The sequence below is a fragment of the Cebus imitator genome, unplaced genomic scaffold, assembly GCF_001604975.1.
Source record: "Cebus imitator isolate Cc_AM_T3 unplaced genomic scaffold, Cebus_imitator-1.0 Scaffold3, whole genome shotgun sequence".
Classification (NCBI taxonomy): Eukaryota; Metazoa; Chordata; class Mammalia; order Primates; family Cebidae; genus Cebus; species Cebus imitator.
The window spans coordinates 8,508,347-8,521,681 of NW_016107318.1; the positions used below are offsets into that span (position 1 = coordinate 8,508,347).

The window sequence follows — 13,335 nt, forward strand, 5'->3', positions numbered from 1 at the left end:
TGAATCCATTTAAAGTAATCACATCATTTCATTAGTTTTTATAGCTGTGTATTGTACATAATTTCATGAGTTTTTATAGCTGTGTAGTAATCTATGGTGTATATGTATATAAGGACATGATTTCATTAGTTTTTAATGGCTATATAGTATTCTGTGATGTATATGCACCACATTTTCTTTATCCAATCCATCATTGATTCCATATCTTTGCTACTGTGAATAGTACTTCAATCAACATACAAGTGCATGTGTCTTTTTGGTAAAATAATTTATTTTCTTTTGGATACATACCCAGAATTGGAATTGCTGGGACTAATGGTAGTTCAATCTTAAGTTCTTTGAGAACTCTCCAAACTGCTTTCCACATGGCTGAACTAATTTCCATTTTTACCAAAAGTGTGTAAGTATTCTTTTTTCTTTACAGCCTCATCTGCATTTGTTGCTTTTTGACTTTTCAGTAATAACCATTCAAACTGGTGTGAGATGATATCTCATAGTTTCCATTTGCATTTCTTTGGTGGTTAGTTTTGTTGAGCTTTTCTTCATGTTTGTTGGGCACTTGGAGTACGTCTTCTTTTGAGAAGATTCTGTTCATGTCTTGCTCATTTTTTAAAGGAGTAACTTGTTTTCTGGTTGTACATTTATTTAAGTTCCATATAGATTCTGGATTTAAACCTTTGTCAGATGCACAGTTTGTGAATATTTTCTTTTGGTCTGTGGGCTGTTTACCCTGTTCATAGTTTCTTTTCCTGTGCAGAACCACTTTATTTTAATTAGGTCTCACCTGTCAAGTTTGGTTTTGTTGTAATTGCTTTTGAGGACCTAGTCATAAATTATTTTCCAAGGCTAATGTCCAGGATGGTGTTTCCTAGGTTTTCTTATAGGATTCTTATAGTTTGAGATCTTACATTTAAATTTTAATCTAACTCGTACTGTTTTTTGTATATGGTTAAATGCACAGGTTTTTGGTGACCTTCTGCATATGGCTAACCAGATAAGGAGTCCTTTACCATTGCTTATTTTTGTCGACTTTCTCAAAGATCAGGTGGCTGTAGGTGTGCAGATTTATTCCTGAGTTCTGTATTCTATTCCATTGGTTTGTGTGTCTTTTTCTGTGCCAGTACCATGCTGTTTTGGTTACTGTAGTCTTATAGTTTGAAGTCAGGTAATATTAATATTATGACTCGGGCTTTGTTCTTTTAGCTTAAGATAGCTACTTAGGATCTTTTTCACTTCCATATGAATTTTGTAATAGCTTTTTTTTCTAGTTCTGTGAAAGATGAAGTTAGTAGCTTGATAGGAATAGTGTTAAATCTGTAGATTGCTTTGGGTCAGTATTGATTCTTCCAATCCATGAGCATGAAATGTTTTTTCATTTGTTTGTGTCATCATAATGTCTATAATCAGCAAAGTTTTGTAGATTACCTTGCAGAGAGCCTTTACCTTTTTGGTTTAGATGTATTTCTGGATTTGTTTGTTTGTTTGTTTGGAGGCTATTATAAATGGGACTGTGTTCTTGATTTGGCTCTCAGCTTGAAAATACTGGTGTATAAAAATGCTGCTTATTTTTGTACACTGATTTGTATCCTGAAACTTTATTGAAGTTTATCAGTTCCAGGCACTTTTCAATGGGAGTCGTTAGGGTTTATTAGTTATAGACACATATTAACAGCAAAGAGAGATAGTTTGGCTTCCTCTCTTGGATTCCTTTTATTTTTTTTCTCTTGCCTGATTGCTCTGGTTAGCACTTCCAGTGCTATGTGGAATAGGAGTTATGTAAGATTGGGCATCCTTGTCTTGCTCTGGCTTTCAAAGGGAGTGTTTCCAGTTTTTGCCTACACAGCATGATGTGGGCAGTGGTTTGTTATAGTTGGCTCTTATTATTTTGAGGTACATTCATTCAATGCCTAGTTTTTTGATGGTTTTTATTATAAGGGGATGTTGTGTTTTATCAAAAGCTTTTCTGCATCTATTGAGATAATCATATAGTTTATGTTTTTAATTCTGTTTATGTGTTGAATCACATTTATTGATTTGCCCATTTTGAACAAACCTTGCATTCTAGAAATGAAACTTACTTGATCATGGTGAACTAACATTTTGATGTGCTGTTGGATTTGTTTTGCTAATATTCTGTTGAGGATCTTTGTGTCTCTATTCATCAGGGATATTAGCCTGTACTTTTCTTTTTTCATTGGCCTTTGCTAGGGTTTGGTATTAGGATGATGCTGGTCTTACAGAATGAGTTAGGCAGGAGTCCCTCCTCCTCAAATTTTTGGAATAGTTTCAGTAAGACTGGTAACAGCTCTTCTTTTCATGTCTATTAGAATTTATCTGTAAACCCATCTGGTCTGGGGCTTATTTTTAATTGCTTATTCAATTTTGGAACTTGATATTAGTATTTTCTGGGTTTAGATTTCTTCCTGATTAAATCTTGGAAAATATGTGTTTCCAGGAATTTTAAAATTTTCTTTGTTTTTTGTCACAATTCATTTTTATTAATAGAAAATAAACACTTGTTCCAGTTTCAAAGTTGTTATACTTGAAGTTGCTAATTTTAAAATAATGAATTTTAAATGATTAATAATCCTGCTTTGACTAAGACAATGAAATGTGGCTTAAAAAAAAGTATTCAGCACCATTTGCTCATAGGTCTTTCAGAATTTGTTCTTAATGTTTCTGGAACTTTCCTGTCCATAAAGTACAGGAATTACTGAGCTACATCAGAAAGCCTCTCTGGGACAGGCAATGGGGAGTTAAGCAGTCATCATAAAGGAATCCACGTACATTCAGCATGGTGACTTGGACTACACAACAATCCCTTCCCCTCTACGGTAGCTCAAGAGAGACATGCTTTTTAGCACTGAGGTATGAGGAATGTAAAACTGTTATTTGCTGGTAGAATTGGTCTTCCCAGCTAATAACAGTAAATCTCTGGCACAGATGCTATTGGTCCTTAATGTCCTGTGATTTTAGGAAATAGTTTGGATTTAGTTCAATTTATTCAGAAATCAAACATGTTTAATTAGGTTCACTACTCTGGCAGAGTAAGGGTATGCTATGCTGGGTTAGGATCTTTATAAAATATATATAATATGTAAGTAAATAATAGTCTTAAAATCATACTAAAGTACTATATTATTCAAACCAATATCTATTTTAACAAAATGTTTACAACTAAAAATTGCTGATGAAACTGAATCGAAAGGTATGACAAAGAGGACTCAGCTCTGTGTTGCTTAACAAACTTTTAAAATACATGTGCCTATAAAGCTATTAAAGGAGAGGGAAGGAGGCCCCCTTCTCCTTATTCTTACTTTAGAATTCCTATTGGGCCTGGGCCAGAAATTAGCACTTCTAAATATTTCAGAGAAGTCCAAAGTGTTAAAAAATCTTTTATGAAAAAGAACATCTTTCAGCATCAGTGAATAGTAACACTCATCAGAATTTCCCAATAACACAAAAACAAAGCCAAGTCCATACATTTGATCAGATGTCAGAGTAATGGGAGGTGGACTATTATGTCAACCTTAGTCAGAGCACCTGCTGGCTTCTTCCTATACACTGTTCACCAATTTGATAAAGTGGACTTTGTGAGAGAATACTGTTTGATGGCCAGGACCTCTTTTGGGCATTTCTTCCTAAGTAGAATACACAACAGATAAGGGAGTAGGGCAGGTAACACAGGGAAGCTACTCTTTCCAGCTCAGGAGTTGATGAAGCCCATATATGCATTCAAGAAGCCCATGGGATCCTCTAGCTGTGGATAGTGGCTAATGTGTTCATCCAGAATAGACATTGTAGACCGTGGCAGCGTTTTCTTGTACAGCTCCAAAAATTCTGGATAGGGATTTATAGGATCCAATGGCCCATAGATAAAATGAATGGGAATAGTTACAGAGACAAGAGCTCCCACCCAGCGCCTTCTGAACTTCTTCCTCTGATTGATGTACTGTAAGAGACTGTCAATGACTAAGTTCCTGTCATTGCTGCGGATCCCTGCCCACATGTCCCACAGCTCACTCTCAGAGGGCCGAGTATACGGCCCAAAGACTGGGGTGAGACCTTGCGAGAATACAAAGCAGTTCATCAGTCGTGTGAGGATGGGTCACAGCACACCTCCATCTTTGAGTAGCTTTTGGAGAAGGAGTGGACGGTGGGTCTCAGGAAAGATACCTCCATTTGACAGAGACTCTTTATGGTAAGTCGACCAGATCGATTCTGCTTGTACCTGTAGAGAAGCTCCTGAGCAGCAATATCTCCATAGTCATGAGACAGAAGGCTGATCCTGTGGTTCTGGAGCCCTAGATGCCTCAAAAGAGCTTCCACGATGCTGGCCTACTCAAATATGGAATAGTGATGCGGTCTCGGTTTGTCACTGAAGCCAAAGCCTAAGAAATCAAGAGCAATCACGTGATGAAACCTCAAGGTCAGACCTCCCCAAATCTTGTACCAATCATAGCTGGATGTTGGAAAACAGTGTAATAAAAGCACAACTATCTCCAGACTTCCAACCACACCCACAGAGTCTTAGTAGAAGATACGCAGTCCCTTGTAAATGAAAAACTTGCCTGAAGACTTCCATGAGTGCAGGGCAGGGAAGAGCTGAGGGGGTGGGATGTGCAGGTATGCAGCAAGCAGGGGCATGGCCAACAGCCCCACCTGGACCCACCACTCCCTCATCCCGATTCAGATCAGGCCTGGGCTACAGGACTCCATGTTTGGGGGAACCGGTCAGAATTTTTAAATTTTCTCTAGATTTTCTAGTTTGTGTGTATACAGTTGTTCATACTAGTCTTTGAGGATCTTTGTATTTCTGAAGGATTGGTTATAATGCCACCTTTGTCATTTCTGATTATGGTTATTTAGATTATCTCTTTTTTTCTCTGTTAATCTAGCTAGTGGTTAATCTTTCTTTGATTCTTTTTATGGATTATTGAGTCCCAGTTTCAATCAGTTCTGCTCTGATTTTAGTTATTTACTCTCTCTGTGGTTAGTATTTTCTTAATTTTTTTTGTGGTTAGTATTTTCTTATTTTTCTGTTTCCTCTAGGGGTCATGTTAAGTTGTTAATTTAAGATATTTCTAATTTTTTGACATGAGCATTTAACATTATAATATTACCTATAAACATTGCTTTGGCTGCACAGTGACTTTATATGTGGTATCTGCTTTTATTTATTTCAAAGAACTTCTTTGATTTCTGTCTTGATATTGTTGCATATCCAAAAGTTACTCAGAAGCAGGTTGTTTAATTTCTATATAGTTGTGTGGTTTTGAGACATATTCTTGATATTGATTTCCATTTTTATTCCACCATGACCCAAGAGTATGGTTGGTATAATTTTGATTTTTTAAAATTTTATTGAGGCTTGCTTTATAGCTGAGCATGTGAACGATCCTGGAGCCAATTCTCTGTGCAGATAAGAATGATGGATATTCTGCAGTTGATGGGTGGAGTATTCTGCAGTTGTCTCTTACATCCAATTGGTCAAGCGTCAAATTTATGTCCAGAATTTCTTTGTTAGTTTTCTGCCTTGATGATCTGTTTAACACTCTCAGTAGGGTGTTGAAATCCCCAATGTTATTGTGTAGCTGTCTTAAGTCTTTTTGTAGGTCTAGAAATACTTGCATCTGGGTGATCCAAAGTTGGGTGTGTACGTGTTCAGGATGTTAAGTCTTCTTGATGTATTGAATTCTTTATCATTGTGTAATGCTCTTCCTTGTCCTTTTTTTTTTTATTGGATTAAAGCCTGTTTTATATGATATTAGAATAGTGATCCCTGCTCTCTTTTGTGTTTTATTCACATTATAGATCTTTCTAAAACCTCTTTGAGCCAATGGGTGTTGTTACACATGAGACACATCTTTTAAAACCAGCAGACAACTGGGTCTTTTTTTTTTTCTTTTCCAACTTGCCACTGTGTGACTTCTAATTTGAGTGTTTAGACCATTTATACTCAAGGTTAATATTGCCATATGAGGTTTTGATCATATCATTTATCATTAAGTTTTTAGTTGGTTACTTAATAGGGTCTGTGGGCAAAGTACTTAAGTATGTGTTTGTGGTAACAGGTATCATTCTTTTATTTCCATGTTTAGAACCTCCTTTAGATATCTTGCAAGATTGATCTAGTGGTAATGATTTTCTTAGTACTTGCTTGTCTGAAAAAGACTATATTTCTCTTTTGCTTATGAAACTTACTTTGGTGGGATATGAAATTCTTGGTTAAAATATCTTTTCTTTAATAATGAAGAAAACAGGCCGCTAATCTTCTGTGGTTTGTACAGTTTCTCCTGAGAAGTCTCCTGTTAGCTTGAGGGGATTCCTTTTGTATGTTATCTGGCTTTTTTCTCTAGCTTCCTTTAAGAATTTCTTTTAGCACTGACCTTGGACAGTCTGCTGACTACATGCCTTGCTGGTGTTTGTTTTGCAGAGTATCTCACAAGTGTTCTCTGTATTTGTCATATCTGTTTATCTACCTCTCTGGAAAAATCAGGGACATTTCTTGAATTATGTCTAGGTTGTTTTCTTTTTATCTAGCTCCCTCAGGAATGCCAATTATTTACATAGGTTTGGTAACTTTACATAATCTCATATCTCTTGGAAGACTTTTTCATTTATTAAAATTATTATTTTTTTCTTTATTTTTGTTTGACTGGGTTAGTTAGAAAGACTAGCTTTCAAGCTCTGATTTTTTTTTCCTGTTATTATTCTGCTTGGTCCAGTCCATTGATAAAGCTCTACACAGGATGGGTGAGCTGGCTCAAGCTACTGTTCCAGGCAAGCAGGTGCTCTGAATGCCTGGAGATCTGTCTGAATGGGAAGCAGAGAGCCACCCAGTGCACCCAAATCTTTTCATAGGAAAGGTGGGGCAGTTCAGGCTGCTGAACCAGGTGGGTGGGTGCTGCACGTGTCTGAAGATCTGTGTGGGCATGAAATGGAGATGGCCTCACTGTATCTTTATGTCCAGGAATGGTGGTGTGGCTCCGGCTGCTGAAAAAGGTAAATGAGTGCTCCAAATGTCTGGAGAATCTGCCTAGACATGAAGCAGAGAGACCTCCTTGCGCAGGATCTCTGCACAGGAATGGTGTGGGTATGCAGGCTGCTAGTTCCTGCACTATGATTTCAGGGAAGCCAGCTGGGGCACGAAGAAACGACACACACAGACCAGTTCCAACTTGCCAAGCTGACCCTGGCTGCAACTCCCGTTATATAGGAGATACAGCAGCTGTAGCAGCTCTTCTCCTGCCCCAGGCCTATGACAGGGTAAAGTACAATTCCAGCTCCTGCTGCTGAGGCACTCTCCATAGTTCTGGCTGTGAGGGCCTCTATTTCACTCCACAGCAGGTGCTCCAATCTCTGCCCCAAGACTAAAAAGTCTGTGCTGTCTGTCGTGCTGCAGACCAAGGAATGGCTGATTTTGTATAACTCCAGATTAAAAATGGTGTTCTTCTCCCTGTCCCAGTTCTGGAAAAGTATCTGCAGCTATTCCTGGTGTCTTTCCCTCACTGCATCTCCAAGCTTCTCCATGTTATCTCTAGGGCTTGGGAAAAACAAAGTGTTCTCCCTCAGCCTGGGTTTCTCTAGTCCCCAGTGGAAAGATGAGTGATAAGGGGAGGCTCTTGGTCTCTCTCTAATGTACTGTAGTTTTACTCACTTTTATCAGCAGGATGGCATCATGGGACCTATTTGACTGTATCCTTCTCTTTGAGATCTAGCTTATCATTTATTATTGCAGTGTATTCCCGTTTTCCTTGTTGAATTAAAGCTAAGAGATCCTTATGCACTATGCAGCTATTGCTAACTGGCTGAGGTATGCTAAAAACCTGTAATCTGTCATCTTGAAAAAAAATCCAATAATGATACCTAATATGACTAGAAAGTCAATTTTTCAGTGGCTAATTAATCACTTTCAAATCTATAAATAACTTACAACCACTTTATTCTCCCATAAACTAAGAAAATCAGCCAGAAGTAGCTTTAGTTGTACTAATTCCTTGATTTTGTTTGAAAGATGTAATGCTGAAGTTTTCAGGAAAAAGAAAAATAAATAAATGAATGTGATACCTACCCTGCATTCGGAATGAATATTAATGAAGATGATTATGCAATGCACATTTCACATTTCAGAGAATTGGTGCTTTAGCAAAGCCCACCTAAAATATAAAAAATATAAAGTTATGCATTTATCTATTCTCTATATTCTTTTTTTTTGAGACAGAGTATTGCTCTGTCGCCAGGTGCCAGGCTGGAGTACAGTGGCTCAATCTCGGCTCACTGCAGTCTCTGCCTCCTGGGTTCAAGCAACTCTCCTGCCTCAGCCTCCCTAGTAGCTGGGACTACAGGCACATGCCACCATGCCCAGCTAATTTTTGTATTTTTTAGTAGAGATGGGGTTTCACCATTTTGGCCAGGATGGTCTTGATCTCTTGACCTTGTGATCCGCCCGCCTCGGCCTCCCAAAGTGCTGGGATTACAGGTGTGAGCCACTGCGCCCGGCCCTATTCTCTATATTCTTATATTGCCATCACACATTATTTTGTATTTGTTTTGTTCTTTCCATTCATATTTGCAAGTGATAAATGTCCATGTTTACATTTTATATTTGGTTTACCTATTTACTTTGTATTCATTTTACATGTAAAATTGAGTCAGTCTTTAAAATAATGCAGTAGATACTGAGTTTTATATCGCTATTGGGCATATACTGCACAAGGAGGTTATCTGATCTCTAACTTAATCATGGGGAAATATTGCTAAAGGGAAAGCTAACAATGAAAGATTATGCCTTTGTGAAATTTAACTATAAACCCATTATATAGCATTAATGTATAATTTTCTTGCTTTCTGCCACAGATGAGATTTACTATATATAGCTATTGAATGTGAGCAAAAGTAAAAGAATAAGTAAAAAAATAAGTCTTTATATGATGTGATTTAAGCATATCTAGAGAAGTTATCAATGTCTTGATAATATTTTGGATACAAATAAAGCCAACATGTATTTCAGAGGGATACACTTTTATACTATTTAAAAGTTAAGCTATCAAAATAAAAGTGTGTTTTGTGTTAGTTTTGCCACCAGAAATAGTAGTTAATTCAAGATAGATGAACAACTATACATTAAAAACTTACAAAAAAGCTTTCCGCAACATTTCATAAATCCCCGGCTGTAATCACTTTTGTGCTTCATCTAGGACTATAAAAAGAGACATATCACTTACTTGTTATAGTGCCATATTTGAAGTACTCCATTTATATTTTTAATACCTTTTGTATCTATTTTCTTCTGTAACTTAATAGCATACTTGGGCTTTGTAGGCTAGGAAAATGAAATAACACAAAGACAATAGAATGTACTCCAGCTGACTGAATGTCTGTATTTGAAATGGGCCAGTTAGCACAAAAATAACAAGTCTTTAACAAAAGAACTACAAGTGTAATATATTCCTATCTTCGTTTTTGAAGCTGTACTTAAAATGATATTTTCTCCTTGCAATTGATTTGAAGAAATCTATAAATCTTCTTCAAATCATCTTCAAAATAAATGATTATCTTTTTTGGGAAGAACACTCTTTATCCATCTTTTACATAAACAATCCCTAGGTCATACTTTTATTATAGTATATACTTTAAGTAGCCAGAAATTCTGGGCTATTGTCTTACTCACCTCTTTACATTTTCACAATTTAGCTAGAGCTCCAGCATAGTAATGAATCAAAGAATGTTATGTGTTCTCCCTAGCAAACAAATTGTTTTCCCAGAAAACAGTGAGGCGTTGTTTGCTGTACGTTTTACTATAATTTTCACATTGACAGTAATGTTGCTCCATAGGAATTTATTAAAGAGAAAAATGTATATATCAAAACAGCACTTTGCAATTAGAGTGTGGGAAATGCCCTAAATCCACATTTTACCTTGATGAGATAACACAGACTGCTGTCTAAGAAGAGATCCATATATCCCAGGTGCTATTTCTTAAAGAATAGTCTGCTGAATACTGCTGTTCTCAGGTGATCTATTAAATGGCCGGCAAGCATTTTGTGGCTTTAGAAATAAACTTGCATGAGATACACAGAATATGTAAATTTACTTATAATTTTACATACATTTTCATTATGTTATTAATAATCATGAAATTTATTAAAGTTGGCAGTCTCACAAGAAATCTTAAGCTAATATTTAGTTGATAGGACAGAAACATTTCTCAGTATACATAATTTTATAAGCTTTGTGTTTTGACAGTTTCATTTATTAAATTTCCATTTTGTGATATTTGTTCTATTACATCATTGCAGCCACAGATCCTATGGTGATTCCCAATGATCCCTGTCTCCTGATATTTACGCATTTATGCAATCACATACGCTTGATTATGAATGGGGACTGTGACCTGGACTTAACCAGTATAAAATGGCAAAGTTGATAGGATGTCACTTCCATGTTTAAGTGACCTTATATAAGTCTCTACTTGCAAGCTTGATGAAGAAAGTGACTGTGCCGGAGAAGCCTCTGTGGCAAGGAACTGTGGAAAGTCTCAGAACTACAGGTATCTGTGGAAATTCGAAACAGTCTCCGATTGCAGAAAGCCAGAGCCCTTGGTCACACAGTAACAAGAAAAAGATTACATCAACAATCTGAATGAACCTGAAACAGATTATTCCTAGTCTAACCTCCAGATGAAAATGCAGCCCAGCTAATATCCTAATTGAAACTTTGTGGGACCCTGAATAAGACTTAGCCAAATTGTGACCTGATTCCTGACACATGGAAACTGTGAAATAATTGTGGGTATTTTAAAGCCCTTAAATTGGTCCTAATTTGTTACACAGTAACAGAAAACTAATATAACCACAAACTCATAATGATATATGTATGGTTTAAAAGTGGTTCACTAAGAAAGTGAAAATGGCGTTGTAACAGTAGAATGCCAAATCAAGTTGCAATCACAGTGAACAGGGCCCCACTAAACATATACAATGTAAGTCTGTTTGTGCTAAATAAGTGACTCTCAAAGTTTAGTACGTTTGTATAAATAGCAGAAAGATAAACTTTTGCATATATATATTTTTGGAGCAGTGATTACTTTGCTCCAATCCAAATTGTATTGTTTCTTATGGAACTTTTCTAAAAAAAAAAAAAAAAATGTGGTGCTAAATCATCACAGATTGGCAGACATTTCAGATTAAACATACTAATCTCTCTGGTAAGCCAAATTATTTTATTCTGTCCAAAATTACAAACCAGTACTTTCTAGATAAAAAAGGAGTTTTGTCAGTACATACAGAAGACTCAACTATGTAGGAATAATTCAAAGTTGCTCTTCACATGTAGCATTAACTGACATAAGATAAACTGCCAAGACTCTTGGAAAACCAGACAAATAAACAGAGAAAAAACAATTGCTCAGAAAAAGAACAGAATTAGCTGTTGGCAGGATTCTTCTGTCAAATGGCACTTTGGTCATCATATATTATCTTGGGCATATGAGATCAAAGAAAAGTTGATATCCCCTGTGTGTCTTAACAGAATATCAATTTCGAGTTATCAGAAATGACTAATATTGAAAGTATGAATCAGCACTAGACATATGGATAGAAGCTATAAAAAGAAAACAAGCTCAATGGCTTAATTTTTAAATTATTTTAAAATAATTTTAAAGATTGGCAAAGATTATACAATTTCCATACACCACAGCTTCCATCCCACATAGCTATATTTATCAAAAGTAGAAAAATAATATCAGAACAATGCTATTAATTACATTATCTATTTATTCAGAACGCAATAGCTTTTTTTTTACTAGTGTTCTTTTTATGTCCCAGCATACAATCCAGGATATCACACTGCATTTAGTCTTTTTTTTTTTTTTGTATTACGAAGGACAGCATATTCCTGTATCTTCCTCTGAAATGTTAATAGGTTTCTTATGTATTTTTTCTTCTTTTTTTTTTTTTGTATTACATTTTAGGTTTTGGTCTTAATTTCTCCTCAGTTTCCTTCACATCTATGAAAGTTTCTCAGTCCTAACTTGTCCTTTATAACACTGACGCTTTTGAAGAGGTCTCATCAGGTATTTGATAAAACATCATTCGAGTTTGATGTTTTCTCGTGATCAAACTGGGACTAAGAATTTTTAACATTATGTTAGAGAGGAAATGCCCTTTTTATTGTATTATATCAAAAGTATATGATATCAACTTGACTTATTGCTGGTCATTTTAACCTCTATCACACGATTGGGGGGATGTCTGCCAGGTTTCTCCCTGCGATGCTGCTATTTTTTTCCCTTTCCATATACTCCTTGTTAGAAGCAAGTCAGTCACTCATTCTAATATGCTTTCAAGGGTAGGAAAAAAAGTCTCCAGCTCTAGGATGGAGAAATATCAAGGACTTTATGGGCATAAGTTAAACAACCACCATAATTAAAAAATATTTGCTAGGAGATCCCTTGAGGCTATGAAAATATTCTTCTCCTTAATGTTTGCCTGCTAATTATATCATTCATCATTTGATCTTGTCTGCAGCAATTATAACTGTGGAGGTCAAATAGTGATTTTCTATTATTTCCCTCATTTCTCCTACATTTGGTATTTAGAATCCATCTGTAAATGAAGTTCATCCCTTTTCCTCCACTTATTTTTTATTTGATCCTTTATTTAGATTAGCATACACTCATCAATATTTCTTATTCTTTGAATTATAATCCAATATTATAATAATTTATTTTGCTGTTCAAATATTCCATCTTTGGATGTTAGGAACTGTTTCGGTTGGTCGCCATATCCTTTTGACAGGTACTCAGACTTTTTTGTTTCTAACACTTTCTTATGGTTGGCGGTATAAGATGCTAGGCTTATCTTGTATTTTCTGAGTTACAGCCCTAGTATCAGCCATTGGTATTAAAGAACCCTGCTTCTTTACCTGGAGATTAGAATTTAAAATCCAATTTTATAGTCACATGTTCGAGGGCCTCTGTGTGAAAGAACTGGCAAATACATTTATGTATTGTTACCTATGTGTACACCCATATCTATATTTATTTCTGCATGTATTTATCTGTATTATATAATATAAACTCATCTATATTAAACATGAGTTTATATAAATATATCCCATCTTAACACATCCCACAGGGTTCATTCATATCTCCTCCCTTGCTTATTTATGTACAACAGTTTTTAAACAATGTCATCACATTCAATATCATCTTGTTATAATGTGGATGAGAAAAAAATTATTCCCAGCTGAGACCACTATCTATGGAGTTTGCATGTTCTCCTCATGTCTACAGGTCTTTTCTCTGGGTATCCTGGTTTCCTCCCACATTTA

At 35.9% G+C, this 13,335-nt stretch overlaps 1 pseudogene across 1 annotated transcript; it reads right to left on the minus strand.

The window, feature by feature from the left end:
- Positions 1-3,233: 3,233 nt before the first annotated feature.
- On the minus strand, positions 3,234-4,729 carry LOC108306717 (annotated as a pseudogene). The gene has a single exon (XR_001826250.2). The product of XR_001826250.2 is annotated as a mesoderm-specific transcript homolog protein-like (transcript).
- Between the last annotated feature and the right edge of the window lie 8,606 nt (positions 4,730-13,335).